The sequence below is a fragment of the Lathyrus oleraceus genome, chromosome 2 (assembly GCF_024323335.1).
Source record: "Lathyrus oleraceus cultivar Zhongwan6 chromosome 2, CAAS_Psat_ZW6_1.0, whole genome shotgun sequence".
Taxonomy (NCBI): Eukaryota; Viridiplantae; Streptophyta; class Magnoliopsida; order Fabales; family Fabaceae; genus Lathyrus; species Lathyrus oleraceus.
The window spans coordinates 321,025,448-321,031,508 of NC_066580.1; the positions used below are offsets into that span (position 1 = coordinate 321,025,448).

Sequence of the window (6,061 nt, forward strand, 5' to 3'; positions counted from 1 at the left end):
TCATCAAAATTATCTTTTTTTCCTGTATAGTCATGTGTATGATTCTTTGTGGATTTCCAACTCTTTGATAAATTGTTGCCAGGCAAATGTATGATCCTTCTCTCCTTTACCGAGCAATGTATAAACAACTCGAAAGTGCAATTTTACTGTCACCCTTAACATTGACGACCCATTCAATGTATTTGTGCATAAAAACTAACATCTCGTCAATGAATTGGATATTTGGTAAAGGTGGTGAATGAGGTGGTTTGCTAATGAGAGCTCTTTTGAAAACACATTTTTTGAGATTTTGAAGTTAGAGAGTCAGGAAAAAGTTTGTCAACATGTTCAAAATACAAAGGAGACCGCATCGTTGAATTGCCACTCAATGTTAGTATAGGGTCATGGCAATGGCAACATGCAAATTTATTTGGTTAAAACAGTTGCTTAAGGAACTTCGAATTGAAGAAGGAAGACCAACGACACTTATTTGTGATAATCAAGTTGCATTGCACATTGCTTCAAATTCAATCATACATGAGAGGACCAAACACGTTGAGATAGACTATCACTTTGTCAGAGAGAAAATCGAATCAGGTGACATCGTCACAAACTTCGTTAACTCTAATGATCAATTGTCAGACGTGTTTCTAAAATCCCGTGAAGTCCCATAACTAATTATATATGTAACAAGTTTGGTGCATTTGACTTATATGCTCAACCTTGGGGGGGAGTGTTGATATTTCTAAATATAGTATTAAAAATATTTGTATATCGAATAGTCCCACATCGATTATATCATGTAATTAGTTGTAATCTCTCTATATAATAAAGTCTCCGTAGTACTTTTCAAAACACACGGTTTATTCAAATGTGCTATAGTCTCCATATGAACATTTGCAAGTGTACCGGATAGAACACATGATAAAAGTCTTGATTGCAACTTTTCTAAAAGTCTCTGACATTGGCTCTACAAAACCATTAACATAAACATCATGCCAAACACTTTTGATGATTTATGGAGATTCTACGATCAAGGAAAATCACCACAAAATTCCTTAGTCTGGAAGGCAACAATAATCTTCCTTATAAACAACATTTGAAACACTTTTGATGATTTATAGAAAATTTAGTAATAACTATATTGTGTTCATTAATATGAGATAGACTTGGTGACAAAGTTTCGACTAATAGTGATTGGTTAGTTGAATTTTATATAATTAGAATTAGAATTTGACATTCATGAAACACATTAATTAATTAATTAATTAATTTCCTTAATATCAATTAAATATATGACAAACACATTAATTAATAACTTTCCTAAATAAGAATTCAATATCACAAACACATAATTAATAACTTTCCTTAATACAATTCAATATCACAAACACATTAATTAATTAATATCTTTCCTTAATATCAATTCAATATCACAAACACATTAATTAATAACTTTCTTAAATATCAATATCCTATTCATTAATAACAAATCTATAGAAACATTTTTGCACAAATGCAATTGTGATTGAATTTCCACTCATACTTTTCTAACTCCTTTGACCACGTTTTTTTTCTCATACTAATTTTCACAATTTTGCACAATTAAATAAACAAAAAAAATATTAATTTTATTAATTAAACTATTAATATATTCTTCTTATGATAAATAGTAGAAAAAAATTATTGTAGTGAGGAGAGAGAGAGGAGAGAGAGAGAGAGAGAGGAGAGAGAGAGAAGAGAGAGAGAGAGAGAGAGAGAGAGGAGAGAAGAGAGGAAGAGAGAGGAGAGAGAGGAGAGAGAGAAGAGAGAAGAGAGAGAGAGAGAGAAGAGAGAGAGAGAGAGAGAGAGAGAGAGAGAGAGAGAAGAGAGAGGAGAGAGAGGAAGAGAGAGAGAGAGAGAGAGAGAGAGAGAGAGAGAGAGAGAAGATAGAGGAGAGAGATAGAGAGAAGAGAGAGAGAGAGAGGAGAGAGAAGAGAGAGAGAAGAGAGAGAGAAGAGAGAAGAGAGAGAGAGAGAGAGGAGAAGAGAGAGAGAAGAGAGGAGAGAGAGAGAGAGAGAGAGAGAGAGAGAGAGAGAGAGAGAGAGAGAGATTATATATTAATGGAAAATCACAATCAAAATATTACAATAAAATAACAATCAAAATATCAATTAAATATCACAAACACATTAATTAATAATTTTCCTAAATAACAATTCAATAAATATATTAATTAATAACTTTCCTAAATTCTAATGATTAATAACAAATCTTTTCTAAATCTTTTTAAATCTTTTTTTTTCTAAATCTTTTGGGTATTTAACGGTTACTTTTTATAATATAAAACACCCAAATCACTTGTCATGATAACATAACATCACAAACTCAACATAGTATTTGCAGTGTTCTTTCTCTGTCTCTCTCTGTCTCTCTCTCATTCTTTGTTTCGATTCAACTTCAAACTCAACACGATCATGATGAAGGAAGTCATTATCCGTGAAGTTTGGGCATACAATCTAGACTATGAATTCAATCTCATCCGTCGAGCTATCCATCAATGTCATTTCATCATTTCAATGGACACCGAGTTTCCCGGCGTAATTCATTCCTCCAAAGTTGACCGTGGTTATCTTCAACCCTCTCATCAGTATCGTTACCTGAAAGCCAATGTTGATGATTTGAAGCTCATTCAAGTAGGACTCACACTTTCGGATTCTGATGGAAATCTTCCAGACTTTGGAACCAATAACTGTTACATTTGGGAGTTTAATTTTAGAGATTTTGATCTCAATCATGATCCGTGTAATCAAGATTCCATTGATATGCTCCGCCGTCAAGGGATCAACTTTGAGCGCAATTTCTGTCACGGTGTGGATTCAAAGCGTTTCGCTGATCTAATGTTATCGTCGGTACTTGTTTTTAACAAATCACTTATTTGGGTCACGTTTAGCAGTGCTTATGATTTTGGGTATTTGGTGAAGATCCTTACCGGAAAGAATTTACCAAATCTGCTAGAGGATTTTTTAGAAATAGTTCAAATATTGTTTGGAAAAAATGTTTATGATATGAAATATCTCATGAAGTTCTGCAACTCTCTTTATGGCGGTCTCGAGCGGGTAGCTACTACGCTTAATGTGTGTCGGGCAGTAGGAAATTCTCATCAAGCCGCATCGGATAGTTTGTTGACGTGGCATGCATTCGACAAAATGATCAAGACTTATTTCAAGGACAACGAAGCTCCCAAGCACGCTGCCGGAGTGCTGTTTGGATTAGAAATTGCAGTTTAGTTGTAATGAAAATTCAAGTACATAAATTGTATTAGAAATTGCAGTTTAGTTGTAATGAAAATTCAAGTACATAAATTGTATTAGAAATTGCAGTTTAATTGTATTAGAAATTGCAGAATTGTAATGAAAATTCAAGTATATAAAATACTCATCCTTTGATTATTTTCTTTTCTAAATTCTGTTTATGTCTTTATTTTGGTGGGAGTCTGTCAAATTTGTTACTATGTTCTATAATAGACATGTGCATGAACTATAAATCTCTTTCTTTGATACTTTTAAAGGTTAAAGTGCAGTATGCTATTCAAATAATCAACTATTTGATTAAAATTTGGTTAGTAAGAGGAAACAGGTACTTAGTTTAACAGAGTAAAGTATAAAGCTTTTTGATGCCTGCTACAATATATATTAAATGTTTGTGTATTGCTGAATCTAATAGAGTAAAGTATAAAGCTTCTTCATGTCTAAATACTAGAGCAATTTTGCACGACAAACTTAAAGAACGGATAGACTAACATATGTAATGACAATTCTGCGCTTAGGATTTGATTCATGAATATTTGAATAGATTGAAATTTATTATCTGCTAAACATAGCAATCTCAGTAATGAGTCTCAATACAGAGACATAAACTTTATCTTCAACCACAATTGCAACCAACAATGTATATAATGTTAAAACATAACGGCCAGCATTGAGAAGTAATCCATTCACAATAGTATAAGGAGCTACCAAGGTACCTTGTAAGTTTTGATTGTGAAACTCAAGTAGAAAAGGATCAGAGGCATTTTCTTTTTTTAATTGAGACACAATGCCAAAAGTAGGGGAAGATACCAAGGTCCACAAAGCATATTGTTGAGCAATGTGATCTTCGGTAGGCCACTCTGCAGGCACGTGTGATAAAGCATCAGCAACTTTGTTGGAAGCTCCTGGTTTGTACTCAATACGAAATTGAAAACCCAATAATTTCTGCACATGGGCCTGCTGATCCGGTGTTTGAATAACCTGTTGTAACAACTCCTTAATGCTTTTATGGCCTGTCCGAATAATAAAGAAATGTCCCAAGAGGTATTGACGCCACTTGAGAACGGCCTATGTGATTGCATGAAGCTCTTTAATATAAACAGAAGCTGCCGGTAATTTCGGACCCAAATTCTTGAGTTCAGTTTGTCTGTCTGTGGGTGGTAAGAAGAGCTCATTCTCAACAAAGTCCCAATAAACTTGAACAGATCAGTCCAAAGTTTACTGAAGAAGATGGGGTCACGGTCGGACACAATACTCTTAGGTAAACCGTGAAGCTTGCAAACCATATCCACAAATAATTCAGCCACTTTGTAGGCTATAAAATGAGACGGAAGGGCTCCCATGTGCACACCGCCTTGGAGAATCTATCGACCACCACAAACAGAACTGAAAATACTCCAGAAACAGGCAAACCAGTGACAAAGTCAAGCAAAATGTCTTCCCAAACATTAGTTGGAATAGACAGAGGCTGTAAAAGCCCATTAGGCTTAGTAGTGCTGTACTTGGTCTGTTTACAAACAATGCAATGAGCCACAAATTCTTTGATGTCTTGTCTCATTGAATCCCAATAAAAATTTGCAGAGTCTCTTGAGGGTCTTTACTACCCCAGCATGTCCTCCAATAAGAGTTTCAAGATATCCTTTTAGCAAAAGGAATTTGAAACGTGAATCGGAGGGTAACCAAATTCTCCCTTTCTTTAACAACAGCCCATTAGACATGGAAAAAAGAGGGAAGCTAGAAGGATAAGACAAGTTTCTGATTCTGTCTAGAGCTGACGGTGACTTGTCGATAGGGTTGAAGCTTGAACAAGGCAAGGTCTCCAATCTCCAATGTGACATGCTTTCTCTTCTTGTCAGCCTGATTCTTCATTAACTGTTGAGCCTTATGCAGATTTTGTTGTAACTGAATCAGAATATGTTCTCTTGTTATAAGTTGAGCATTGACGGCATCATCTCCACCTTCCTTAATGGCAACAGATCTAGTAAGGGCCGGAGGATTTCTGCCATATAAAGCCATAAAAGGTGTCATGGCAGCACTAGTTTGGAACGCAGTGTTGTACCAATACTCAGCTAAGTGGAGTACCTTCGACCAAAATTTGGACTTTGGCATGCCGTGTAGTTTTACGACAGTCTTGATGAAAACTTCAGCCACAAGCTTACTATCATAGTCAGTCTTTAAGGGAAAGAAATGGCCAAATTTGGTAAGTCTGTCTACAACCACAAATATGACAGTAAAACCACCAGAGTTGGGCAATTCGGTTATAAAATCCATGGCAATATCCTCCCAAACCTGAGTTGGAATAGGTAATGGAATTAGCAACCCGGCTGGCAAGGAAGTAGTGTTCGGCCTGTTGACAAATGGTACATAGCTTCACATATTCAGTGATATCATGTTTCATTTGTGGCCAATAAAACTGGCTGCAGATGCGAGCTATAGTTCTTGTAATTCCAACAAAGGAGTTATGGTATTCCTGCAAAACCTGTGGAATTAAAGAGCTCTTAGATGGAATAGCAAGCCTATCATTCCAACACAACAAACTATCCTTCACAGCATAACTCAGGTGTGGCGCTTCATCAGTCAAACATGCTTGAAAAATTGGGCCAAAGTGAGGACAGTCCCGTATGGCGGTTCTGGGCTCTGGTAAGAATAGTTGTTGTGGTTCAGACCAGGCCAATACAAACATACGAGAAAGTGAGTCAGCAGCAACATTCTCTTTGCCTGGTTTATATTCAATGGTGAAGTCAAACCCAAAAAACTTGTGCAACCAAGCTTGTTGCTCCGGTGTTTGTAAG

The 6,061-nt window shown here is 35.8% G+C and overlaps 1 pseudogene; it reads left to right on the forward strand.

The window, feature by feature from the left end:
• The first annotated feature begins 238 nt into the window (after positions 1 to 238).
• Positions 239 to 3,410, forward strand: LOC127120970 (probable CCR4-associated factor 1 homolog 11; annotated as a pseudogene).
• Positions 3,411 to 6,061: the final 2,651 nt, after the last annotated feature.